Below are 14,008 nucleotides of genomic sequence, written 5' to 3'. Positions count from 1 at the left end.
TTCGATTGATCAACTCTTTATCCTTTTGTATTATAGACCACCTGTATCTTCGAGTTCAGTTGTTTTTCTTTGTTTGCCTCTTGATTCGAGTAGTGTCTTCTGAGGGCACTCGTGCAGATTATAATCTTCTCTAGCTGGTCAAGTTCTATTTCAATGTAAGTTCTTCAAATTGGCAATTACTTTTTGATGGAGCTTTGCAATTTCACACTTCATTGGTGATCTTCATTATCATCCTCTTGTTTCTATGTTTTGGGGCATCCTTTCCATCTTCTTTTGGAGTAGAGTTTGTGCCATGTGGTTTTCTCTATTTCACCTCTTTACAAAGATTTGGTTGTGATGAGGTACCTCATTAGGCCTTGTTGTCAAGACTCAAATTTAATTTTAGTAGTAGTTTCTACATTTTTGGGTACTCCCTAAGTTTATCTTAAAGGGGGTGTTAGAGTAATAAGATATTGTCTTATTAATTAAAATGTGTTGACTTAATTATTAAGTCACTTATTATCTCTAGTTCACATAAGCTAAACTTTAGACATATAATAATTAATTATTTCATTATTGATTATAATGCAACCTAGGTTAGTTATCTTTTAGGGTTTTCATCCCCTTTTATAAGGATTGATCTCTCTTTTTAATTCATCCATTCAATACAATTACAATTTATCTTTTGCACATCAAGAATGTCTCATCTTCTGTGGATATCTAAATTCAGGCCTAGATAGCTTTGCTTCTCTCTTTCTATGACAAGTGTTTGCATGCAAGTGATTCTTTGGAGCTATCAGTTGAGCTTCCCTCAACTTCAACAGGTATAACATGTAACCTCTTCATCTTTTCATCTATTTCTCTATAGATTGTATTTTTTTATGGTATATTTTTATCTTTGGTTATGAGAAGCTTTTGCTACATGCAAGATCGTGTTTCTTTTGTCTAGCAAATATCTTTTCATACCTTGGATTCTAATGTTTCTCATTTCATAGTCATATACAATTTACATTACATGTCATATCTATCTTTGCATCTTATGATTTGTAGAGGTGGTTATCATATGATGTTTCTTCGTATGGTATAATATTATTCTATAATATTTTTGTTGCTTAAAATTCATCCTTATATCTCATGAGATATTGTGGCATTGTCTTACCATAGGTTTTCTTTCTTGTCTCGTGCTTGGGGGGCAAGGCCTTTTTGTACATTATTTCTCTCTCTTTATCTACGGATTCAACTTTCCTTAGTACATACTTAGCATTTGTTTATTATCTAACATTCTTTTCTTATCAAGAATTGTGTCTTGATCATGACTCTCTCTTCTATACAAGAGTTGCATGTCCTTGATCATCACCCTTTCTTTATTTGCAGAACCATGTTCATAATTAGCATTTACCCTTACTATGTGCTTTGAAGTTTTTCATTCTTATTCTAAGAATCCCTATTCCACTTGTACACAGGGGGTTAAATAAGTACATTCGTGTTCTTCTTCCCCTCTCTTATCTTGTGGTTGTTATCTTTGTTCATAACACTCATCTTGAAGGTAGATGTCTGGCACACAAGATCTCTTCCCATCAAGGCTCTTTTCTCATTGGCGATATATTCTTTCATAATTTATCTATTTACTTAGCTTATAAGACTTAATGTTCTTCATTAATTTTATACTATACATTATCGATAAAGGATATCTCCTTGATTGATAGTAGTAGTTATCCTTGATTCTCTTCCTTACGATGTCTATGGTTACATAATCATCCTAAGGGGGGGCATACATATGCCCTCTTTGTGCTATAATCTTTCCTTTTTATGTGTTTTTTTGCTAAATCCTCAATGACTATCAGTGACATCTCTCCATCCCACAAAAATGTACCCTTTTTGTTTTTTTGCTAAATCTTCAATGGGTATTAGTGATACTTCTCCATCCAGAGTAAACACATACGCACACACTATGTGGTGATACTAGGAAATTGATCCACAGGTGGACACATATACACATACACATGCATGCACAAACCATTGATGGGTTCACAAGATTGACTACCGAGAACACTAACTTGCTAGACCATTTGATCCTAGTTTTTTGTTTTCATTTTTAAGCTTGACTATTAGATACACAAACTCGCTAGATCATTCAATCCTTCCTTTCTATGATTCACAGTGAAGCACCCAAACCTTACTAGGCAAGATAATCTCTCTCCCTCCCTCCCCCCTCCCTCTCTCTCTCTCTATGCTTTCATGTTGGTGGGATAGAATTGTGAAGGATGTAGTCCTTTAAGGTGCTCTTGCCTTTCCTATGTGATCTCTTGTCCTTTGAAATAGCCTTCCAAATATGATATTAGTAGGTGAGAAATTTACTTAGCTAAGGTCTCCTTCAATAGTTAATTTAGGTACTAACCCCTTTTTTGTCTTTTGACTTCATTTCCTCTCTCTCTTTTTTTCATTATCTTAGTTTTTCTTTTTATTTATTTTTGTGTTCTTATGCATAGGACTGGAGTTAGGATCCTAAGTTTAGAGGCTTAAGTCCTAAATCTTAGTGATGTTCTACCTCATTGTGACATTGTCTCTTCTCTCTTCTTTTCTCCCGTTAGCAAGAGTATGACTTGTCTCATACTCCCACTAAAGTGGCAGCTAAGTGTATCGTCTTAAAATGGACACACTGCATTTTGAGACCTTTTAGGCCCTTATTAGCATGATTTTGGTCTCTTTATCTCATCCTTTGATTCATCTTTACACTTTAATATCATCTCTTGCTTTCCAATATAGTCCTTAAGTATTGCTTTACTACCTTTCCAGTCTTATCTTCTAGCAAGCTCACTATTACTCTTCTAACTACATTTTCTCCTAAGCCTTTATGAGGCAAGTTCTTGTCTCTCTCTAGGAATAGGTTGACCTTGTCTAGCAGAGGTCAACCCAAGTTGACCTCTTCAACAGTGATTGCGGGCCTAAGGGCTCGAACTACCTCAAGGTATTAATTGTTAACTCTCCACTTCTCAATCAACTCGTATTGTTTTCTTGCCCAAAAACTAGTATATAAGGAGGCTTGAGGCCTTCATTTCCGCATCATGCATTCACAAGAATTCAATATGACATCAAGAATACATCCCTACTCTTCAAAAAATCAGGGCATTCTCAAGGTGTTCAAGCAAGAAAGCATTAAAGTTCAAGCATTTCTCCTTTGCATCAAGCTTCTTCCTTTAAGGTGGCAATGGAGTTTGGCTTCAAAGGAGGAGATCTATCATTCCTATCATATTCAAGTTATTTTATCATTCATCCATGACATGTCACATGCATTCCTATACATGAGGTTTTGGCTTCTTTGATTTCACTTGGTTTCTTTGAGTCGAGGCTATTACATCTACATATTTGATCACATATCAAATGCAATTGCATCTATGGAGGAAATTGTATCTTTTACTTAATATTTTTTACATGTACTACATGCCAGTATTTCCTTTATAAATTACATTTCAATTTAAGGTTGATTCCTCAATCTAGGGCTTGACCAAGGCAAACCGCCATCCACCAAACAACAAAAACCTTTACTTTGTGTGTGCAAGAGCAAGATAGCGGAATTGCAATCACAAATCTGAAAATAACTTCCTAAGAGATGTCTAGAGATTTTGGTTTGACTTCATTACAATGCCCCTAGAACACAATGACCTCATAGGAATTGTTCTGTACAATTACCACCAGGTCGACTTGTTCCTTGCTACTTTTCCAAAGAATCCATTTTTGGGTTTTTCATTCTGTTTGGGAATCTACTATTGGATCTTTAGAAATAGGTTGGGATCTATTATTTTCGAAGCGAAAAGACACTCTTCAAACTACATTTCAAGGTGAGTCTTTCATATCTTGCTTTCTTTCATATCTTTAGCTTAGATTGATATCTTCATTGGGCTGATTGTATACACTTAGCATCTAGATCTACATTATTCAATCAATTAGTTCAAAGTTTGCATACACGTTATTACACATGGGCCAAAGAGTATATTTATTTTTATTGCATTCTCTTTTACAATTCAATCTGTGTTTTGTCATACCTTTCCTTTAGTCTTTGCTAATGTGATTTGGCTTATAAAGAGGAATAATATTTGGCGATTATCTATTTTGCTTCGCATATCCTTTAAATGGCTTACTGGCAAAAATTTGGAGGTCTACATCCTATTAAAGCATCTCTCTTTTTCCCCTAAACAGTTTCCATAAAAGATAACACAAGAATATTTGTACAATGTTGGCTGGTTGGGGTATTGAGTTTTCTTCTAAGGAGTTCATATGTGAATCATGCCATGGGATGTGTGGGTTCATGTTTGGACACATGGAGGATGTATTGAGAGGCTTATATTTTAGAGGTGTTGATTGAGGCTTTGTAATTGTATTATTATTTTTTATTGTTTGATAATAGACGTTTATTGATGCTTTTAAAGATTGAATTTACCCCTCGACGGCTTTCTCATGGTATATCTTGTGTCATTTGAATATGTTTTCTATTCTCTTGCATGTGGATTCTAAATACTTGTTTGTATAGATTCATCTTTTTCGGCTATGTGGAAATTGTCATTATATGGCTGCAAGTTTCATTACAAAAATAACCAACACTAAATTTGAATATGTTTTCTATTCTCTTGCATGTGGATTCTAAATACTTGTTTGTATAGATTCATCTTTTTCGGTTATGTGGAAATTGTCATTATATGGCTGCAAGTTTCATTACAAAAATAACCAACACTAAAAATATTTTTGGAATTTTTTTAAATTGTAAGTACATAGAGGATAACAATGGCAATACATAGGCAATTTTAATAAATGGGGATACAAACAAAGGCTACTCAAATCGATTAGTTTATGGTGAACCAAAAGTAGGTCAGAACACACAAAAAATGAGACTCGAGAAAAAATTGACACTATAGAATTGAGTCCAATGTATTAACACCTAAAACAAATATTGGTTAAATTAATATATAAACCTTTCCAAGAATTAATTTATATCAATTTTTGAATATTGGTGGACTTCTTAAGATCTAGGATTGATTTATGCCTCGACACAAGCATGTTATTGAGGGTAACCATAGTAAAACTTGTTTGGATTAACATAAAAAATCTTCATAAGCAAAAGTGATGAAAAGAAAAGCCAACAATAATAAGAGTCCTCAAAACTCAATCCGCACTAATTAATGAAGCTTTTATTTCTTTGAAGTACTAAAAATTATGAATCCATACGAAAAAGAGAAGTAACTTGAGTTATGTACATGTTAAGTACCATGTCCAAGAGGAACATCCACGTGGACAATCAAATAATAAAAAGATAAAACAACTTCATGAGATATTGAATAATGTCTACACAAACTATACAATAGAAAAATGGGGAGAGCAATGCAACATATAATTTCTTAAGTGAATTACTTTCCCATTTCATGGATTGCACATTAGGAAGGAAGAAGTATCCCCAATAGGCTCAAGAGGTGACTCAAACACTAATAGAGAATAAGGATTTGTCATTCCTTAAGGGATGCAATGAATGAAACGAGAATAACTAAGTGATTAAATAGACTTAATAGAGAAGTCACTAAAAAGTAGGTCAAAATAGACTAATACAAACTGATATTGAGCTGAAGCTAATAGAAACAAAAATAAGAAGATGTAATGCACCTAGTCTAGAAATTTTAGTAAAATATGACAAGGATAGGTCAAAACTCGACATGTTCTCAACACTTTCAAATATTTTTTCCCACAAAAGTTGCAACTATTTATGTACTACCCAAATCTAATATCTTAGCTCCGTAACCTATTCCCACACAAAAAATTAGGGAAACGAGATTTACCTTGATCAAACCCTTGTTTAGGAATCAATCTTAAAATATCATATAAATTCCATAAAAGGAAATAATGAAGAAAGGCAAATTGCTGATTTCACCTTGCATAAACCCTCATGACTAGATGTAGAAATCACTCAAATCCATTAAGATGCTTGAATGAACTTTGAATCCAAAGAGTTAACCTTGGAATGAGATGCAAAATCAAGGATGCCCTCATAAAGCATAAATCTATTATTGTCACAACAAAATCAAGAATGTAGATATGCTTGATGACCACGTGTAAAGGATGGAGAAGGACAAATGAATCAGTCTTCTTACTTGATTGAGAACTCCTCTTTTTGGGAATCATAAGAGAGAAAATTGCATCAATATGTGAAGATTGTATTTTATTTGATAGATCATAAAGAAAAGAATACTTGGAAATGTTGAATTGGACATTTGCCTTCAATTCTTGAATCCAAATCCTTGACTTCTCTACTTGATTGCTTTATTTCTTGTTGGATAGCTTGTACTTGATTGATTCATACCAAATGAGGGGAGAGGAGGTCCTTTTATATTGTACTCCCTTAATTTTAGATTCAAATCTGATCTAGGACAAGCATAATTGGAAACCTTGGAAGAATGCCCTGATATCGGGCTTTGAACAAAATTTGGGCCCAAAACCCCAAGGATAGATCACCATTAGTGGTGTGTCCCAAGTAAACTAGGTTCAAATTTCATGGAGAGATCAAGGAGAGAGAATAGGTGCAAGAGAAGAAAGGATAGGTTATGAGGATCAAGCATAACGAACATTCAAACCTCAAAATTGTTAAACTAGGGCCTAATAGTTCCTAAAGCATCCAATTATGGGTGCTAGCTTTTTAGGACTATACACAAACATGATGAACCCTAACAATGCTAACTTGATTGTTGTGATGTGGGGCCTAATCAAACTTGTAGGTTATTTTTTCCTCACTTTATTTGACGTGGTTTCCCGAGGCAATGCCCCTTGCAAGGTCTTGAGGCAAAGCCCTAGGTGCGCTCCCTATCGCAATACAGGGTGGGGTCGAGGGGCAACACCCTCGCAGGAGTTTTGGGGGTGCTACCCCCGAAAGCTTGACCGACTTTATAAATATAAAAGGCGCCAACTACTATTTTTCTATTCGATGACTTATTCTAGCCCTAATTTTATAAGCGGAAAAAAGCTTGTATAAAATGGCTTAGGTTTAGGGATTTCATAACATGTGATGAGAATGTAGCTTCTTGCGGTGGTATTGAATTGTAAGGGATTACGAGTTGTAATAAGGTTGTGATCATTGGATAATAAAAATATTTGACTCGGTGTTTGGTAGACATAGCCCAGCGATTGGGTGAACTACGTTAAATCTTTGTGTCTTGTGTTCTCTTCTATGCAATTTATTATTTTCTAATATTGGTTATATTTGCCTGTAATTGTTATTTTTGTCCTATTAATCCTAACACTAACAACGAAGTTGTAGTGTCATAAATTGCATCCCTACAAATTTTCATGCTCGCTTAGGTATCATTTTAATGTGTATAGCCTCACATGCTTGACTATGTGTTGGCCTACTCAAATTGGTTAAAATTTAGCCATCTCCACTACATATAGAACCCCTGGTCCTTGATCTTGCCTTCATTAACATATCAAGAACACCTAAGTTGACCTTGTTCCAATAATCAAAGCCCAAATTCTAATCACCCAACAACTAGTTTGCAAGAAGAGGAAAACTTCTTCTATTTTGGATCCCTTCAAAATTACAAAACCGAATTGTTAGGGAGAGGTATAAAAACAAGTTTACCCTCCCCTATTTGCATCCATCCAACTCAATTATACATTAACCTCAAGCTCTCAAGCATCAAACGCTCAGGACATTTTATCCTATTATATTGTTCAAACTTAACATTGCAACAGGATTTAACAACCTTCATTCAAGCATGTGTTTATCATCAATTTTCTTTTAGGTATTCTGAAGTCATGTTATTACATAAAAACTTATGATCACATTAAAGAAATTTGCATCAACAAGATATTAGATACAAATATTTTAGATCTAACTTTTACTACATGTAATAGCATAATTTCCTTTTTAATTCAAACTATTTCACACACATCAACTCGTGCAAGATTTTAAAAACTAAAATTTATTCAGTAAACTACACTCTTAGGTAAGATTAAAAGAAAATTATGAGCAATAAAATGGTCACGTGACCTCCTTGGAACTAATGTTTCATTATATATCCACTAATGTTTCATATGTTAATGCATGCTTAGGTATCATTTCAATGTGTATAGCCTCACATGTCTATGTGTTGGCCTACTCAAATAGGTTAAAATTCAGCCATCTCCACTAAATATAGAACCCCTGGTCCTTGATCTTACCTTCATTGACATATCAAGGAGGCCTAGGTTGACCTTGTTCCAATAGTCAGAGCCCAAATTTTAATCACCCAACAACTAGTTTGCAAAAAGAGGAAAACTTCTTCTATTTTGGATCTCTTCAAAATTACAAAACCAAATTTCTAGGGAGAGGTATAAAAACAAGCTTACCCTACCCTATTTGCATCCATCCAACTCAATTACACATTAACCTCAAGCTCTCAAGCATTAAGTGCTCAAGATATTTTATCCTATCATATTGTTCAAAACTAGCATTGCGATAAGATTTAGTAACCTTCATACAAGCATGTGTTTATCATCAATTTTCTTTTAGGTCTTATTCAAAGTCATGTTATTACATCAAAACTTATGATCACATTAAATAAATTTGCATCAACAAGATATAAGATACAAATATTTTTTATCTAACTTTTACTACATAATAGCACGATTTCCTTTTTAATTCAAACTGTTTCACACACACCAACTCATGCAAGATTTAAAAAACTAAAATTTATTCAATGAACTATACTCATACATAAGATTAAAACAAAATTTATAAGCAATAAAATGCTCACGTGACCTCCTTCGAGCTAATGTTTCATTATATATCCACTAATGTTCATAGGTAACGATCCACATTCCTATTAATTTTATTAAATAAAAAATATTAAAAGCCCCTTTATAAACAAAAAGATTCAAGATAGTCAAAATACAATAATTAAATAGAAACTTTGTATTTTCAAAAGAAACCATTGTAAGTTCAAAAGTTTCAACGAATTAAAACATTTTAAAATCATCGTAAAATCTCTACTTCCCTGAAGCAAATGTTTGAAATTGCTCTATAACTATGTGGTCATTGCTTTCCACACGTCCCCCAAAATAATGGCATTAGGATCATTATCTAGTATAAAGTTATAATATGATAATAATAATAAGCATGTTAAAATATAGAAATATCTATTTCTGAGGTAGTTAATGCTAGTCATTTGAAAGTCCAATGAAATCTAGTATTATCTAATTGGGACAGCATAGCCATTCATGAATGGAAAGGCATACATATTCCTATTGGCTGGTCTCATAGCTCTTCAAATCAAGGTGTCCAAGACAGAGCTGCAGTGCATTGGTATCCACCTAGCCCAGGTTTTGTAAAATTAAATTTTGATGGTTACTCGCATGGTAATCTCGATATATCTGGAATTGGGCGAGGTATTAGCAGTTAAATCTTCTCCATTCCAGCAAGGTACTAATAATATGGCTGAAGCGCAAGTGTTATTTGCAAGATTAGTTCTTGCTAGAAAAGGCAGATTTCAGTACATACAAGTGGAAGGTGACTCAATGGTTATTATCAATGCATGTATTAAGTGGGAATCACATAATTGGAGATTAGCATATATATTACAACAAATTTAGCTGATATTAGATACCTTTCAAGAAATATGCATGTCAAGTACCCTTCGCAAAGGAACATGACACTGGCGGATTTCATGGCCAATCGGGAGTGTGATGGTCTAGACATTGAAACAAATAAATCAATGGGCTTGTTTCGGCATGATAATAACTTGCAAAAACTCATCGCAATTGACAAACAATATACTCAACATATGTAAAGAGTTTTGTGCCAGCATATGTAATGTTTAGTGTAGTTTAGGTTGTCTTTGGGATTTTGGAGGGTGTCTCAAGATGGCAGTTGCACTTACTTTTTGACTTCACTTTCTCAAACAGTGATATCAAGTTTTCTTTATGGTTCTTTCCCGATTGAGTTTTTGAACCATTCTATTATATACTAATATATATTAGTGGCACGTCCACTTTTGCTTTTTTTTTTTTTTTTAAAGCATGTTACTAACAATTATAAATACAAATATCCTATATAAGGAGGAATATCTTAAAATCTATGAAGCAAAGACAATATCTTTAGAATAAAGTTTAATTGTGATATGAATATCAGGATTTAACTGTGTAATTTTGAGTCAAACTCGATGACCCATATTTCATGAGTAGTGATTCAACATGAATCCATCTCTCATGAGAATAAATGGAACACTTAGCACTCATTGGATCTAGGTGATGCTCACAGGGGTGAAGCACCGGGACTTCCCGGGAGGTCACCCATCCCAGTACTACTCCAGCCTGAGCGCGCTTAACTACGGAGTTTCCTCCTTAGTTAAACCCAAAGCTTGCAACCCCATTTGCAAAACCTTCACCAAGTGTTGTGCCTTATGAACCATTCATTAGAAAGCCCCTTAAGCTCATCAATTGATAAGTAGGAGATAATTTCCACAGCTAGTCAAATTGTGATATGAATATCAGGATTTAACTGTGTGATTTTGAGTCAAACTCGATGACCCATATTTCATGAGTAGTGATTCAACATGAATCCATCTCTCATGAGAATAAATGGAACACTTAGCACTCATTAGATCTAGGTGATGCTCACAGGGGTGAAGCACAGGGGTGAGCATCACCTAGATCCAATGAGTGCTAAGTGTTCCATTTATTCTCATGAGAGATGGATTCATGTTGAATCACTACTCATGAAATATGGGTCATCGAGTTTGACTCAAAATCACACAGTTAAATCCTGATATTCATATCACAATTTGACTAGCTGTGGAAATTATCTCCTACTTATCAATAAAGTTTAAGTTTAAAATATATGGAGTAAAGAGAATAACTTTTCTAATCAAGTTTATTTAATTTTAAAAAGTTGTTTTTATATTGAAAATATGAATTATTATATAGATGAAATGATATATTCATAATGATAATATTAGAGTTCTATAATTATTATAAAAACTTAAGTTTTGAGTGAAATATCATAATGTACAATTATCTAATTGAATAAAATGAATTTGTGGAAAAGGAAATTGAACAATTTATATAATTATATTTGTTGTTCATAATTAAATAATTAATATTTTATTAAAAATTAAATAATTATGAAAATTTCAACTAATATAATTATAATTATGGTTGAATATGAATAGTAATATCTTATAACATTAATCGTTCAATAAAACAAATGATATAAAGATTTCAAAAAGAACATTATATACATAAATAACACATTTATTTTTCATTAAGAAATTAAATAATAATGAACAATATCTTGCTACCTTTTTTAATATAAAAACAATACAATCTTTCTATTTAATCATAAAAATGCGAAAGATCAAAAATAGTAATAATCATGATAAATTGTTAAAAAGTAATATTTTTAATACTACTCATAATTCATTAAATTTATTATTTTTTTAAAAATAATATAATAATCAAAACTTCTATATTATGAAATACTAATTCTATAAATGGTTTGCTTTCAAAAAAATCTTAATTCTATTTGCCATTTAATTTTAGTAATTAATAATAATATAATTTCTAAAATAGCATACTAATAATTTTTTTAATAATATAATTTATAATAAAATAAAAGTAACATGTTTAAGATAAAATAGACGATTAAATGTTTGAAGTGTACAAAGGAAAGTGACAAAAGTCTCTTTTAATAATATAATTTATAATAAAATAAGAGTAACATGTTTAAGATAAAATAGACGATTAAATGTTTGAAGTGTACAAAGGAAAGTGACAAAAGTCTCTTTTTTTTATTAAAAAAAAAAATTGTTAGTTACAATTGAAACAGTTGTATTAAATTACTTTGTCATAAAAATATTAAAGCATAGACTTATGATTTTCATTAAAGAAAATGTATAAATATAATTAAAATTTATTATTAGTAATAGTAAGAACAAGTTATATGTAAGATGATAGAATTATAGTTTTGTAGTAAGAATCATAATATACATGAAATTATAGTGGTTAGGAATAAATTATGTAATATGTTCATAGTTATAATTTTGTAATGCGCATGCTAATAAGTTCATAGTTATAGTTTTGTAATGAGCATCATAACATATATAAAATTTTTGACTAAAAATTCGAAAATACATGACATTCATAATTAGTAGTTAGGATTAAATCATATGTAATATATGTAATGTGTTCATAGTTATAGTTTTGTAATGAACATCATAATATACACAAATTTTTAGGCTAAAAATTTGCTATAATAAAATCATATACAAAATTTTAGGCTGAAAATTTGAAATATTAAGAAAGTCTCCAAAAAAGAACATCCGTATAGCACAATTTTCTTTCAACCAATGAAATTGTGAATAAATAATTTATTCTATTTTAAGTATTTCAAAGATAGAAATTGAAACTTTATTAAACTTAGAATTATTTTAAAATTTAGAAAAATCAAATATTTTGATTGGAACAAAATAATTAATTAATTGTACATAATATAATACAATAATAATAAATAGAATAATTTGTATTAAAATATTCCATTATACCTAATTTTTTATATTATAAAAATAATACAAATTATTCTATTATATTTAAGTATTTCCCTTTTTTGACAGCTTTTTTTACCACAGTACTACTTTGCTGGTTCGACCCTCAGAAAAATGAAAACGAAAATGAGAGCTCTGCATTTTAGAGAGGGAACAAACAGGCATTGATCACATGAGGAAAGCGATGTACGGCTAATTGCATGACGAGAGATTTCTAAAAATTGAAAACTAAAACGTTAGAAACTCCGATAAAACCCCTAAACTTCACCAAAAGCAGATTTGCTGAAAAGAAAATCTCTCGATTTCACCCAAAAGCAGATTTGCACAAAATAAAATACCTCAACTCCATCGAAAAACAGATCTCAACTTCACTGAAAACCAGATTCGCAGAAAATAAAATTCCTCAACTTCACGAAAAGCATATATACAGAAAAAAAAAATTCTTCAACTTCACTAAAAACCAGATTTGCAGAAAATCAACTTCAGCGAAAAGCAGAATATACAAAAAATTAAATCCCTAGACCTTACTGAAAAGAAGATTTGTCGGCAGCGTTCATTCTTCAACTGCTACGACAGCTACAACTCCATTTCACAAGCGGCTGCTGCAGTATAGCACAACTTCAGGGCACGTATTACTTCGCCAAAAGAAATGCTCTCGCTTTGGCTCCCCTGTTCCTTCTGCTGGACGAGAATCCTTAAATTCGGAAATGAATTTGATGTACTGGTGAATCTTCAGGTTTGCTGATGGAGATTTTGTTGTGCTCCTACATCTCGGAACTGAATGTCGGAAAGGAGGCATTTTCTCTTCGCTTGCTTCGTAGCAGGTTTAAGACTCGGTACGGAAAAGATAAAAGCAAAAAATCCTTTATACTTTGCTTTTCTACCGATCTCCCTGCTCTGTTAATTGACGTGAATTATTTGTCTGTCCAGCGTCCAGATTCAAATTCCGCCAGTACAACGCAGGAGTCGGAGAATATGGGAGAATCATTTGCTTTTAATATAAAATACCAAAATAATATTGTAGTTGTACTTGTTCATGGAGGATTCAGACCTGCGAGGTGCCTCCTATCGGATCTCATCTGTTATGTTGTGGGAGCTTTGCTAGACCAAGGACCCATTCAATGTTGAATTTCTTATTTATTATTTTAATGGATGATTAAGATTAATTACTAATTAGAATTTAACATATTTTTATTTTATATTTATTTTATTGTTCTAAAGTCTATGTGTATTTTCAAATCTATCTATCCATATATATTGGTTATGATTGAGCAATACATTTAAAATGTTGTTGAAGAAAAATGTAAAAAGGAGAACATTAATCAATTTTTTAGGCAAATTTTAGATATTTTAAATATTTGGATCTAACTTTTTTTTTTAATTATTATATTATTTAGGATACTTTTATGTGTAAATATTCTAAGATCAAATTGTTGGCAAAAGAATTCTTACTTTTCCACACGTCTTAGTAGTAA

The 14,008-nt window shown here is 32.0% G+C and overlaps 1 protein-coding gene and 1 long non-coding RNA gene across 3 annotated transcripts in view; one reads left to right on the top strand and one right to left on the bottom strand.

Moving 5' to 3' along the window:
- LOC149534522 (uncharacterized) overlaps nucleotides 1–13,653 on the bottom strand; it is a 32,244-nt gene extending 18,591 nt beyond the window's left edge. Inside the window, exon 1 of one of the 2 annotated variants that reach the window (XM_089805842.1) lies at nucleotides 13,062–13,653. The gene's annotated coding sequence lies outside the window, so the exon portion shown is untranslated. Of the gene's footprint in view, nucleotides 1–13,056 lie in introns of both variants that reach the window. The other variant, XM_089805843.1, reaches the window with a different exon arrangement.
- LOC149534521 (uncharacterized) lies at nucleotides 13,243–13,698 on the top strand. The gene is made up of 2 exons (XR_016357451.1): nucleotides 13,243–13,369; nucleotides 13,464–13,698. It is a non-coding gene; the product is annotated as an uncharacterized LOC149534521 (long non-coding RNA).
- Nucleotides 13,699–14,008: the final 310 nt, after the last annotated feature.

This window comes from Cupressus sempervirens, chromosome 10 (genome assembly GCF_028749045.1).
Source record: "Cupressus sempervirens isolate cs-2001-9-10 chromosome 10, ASM2874904v1, whole genome shotgun sequence".
Taxonomy (NCBI): Eukaryota; Viridiplantae; Streptophyta; class Pinopsida; order Cupressales; family Cupressaceae; genus Cupressus; species Cupressus sempervirens.
The sequence above is the reverse complement of the archived record's forward strand: the minus strand, read 5'-3'. Positions and strand labels throughout refer to the sequence as shown.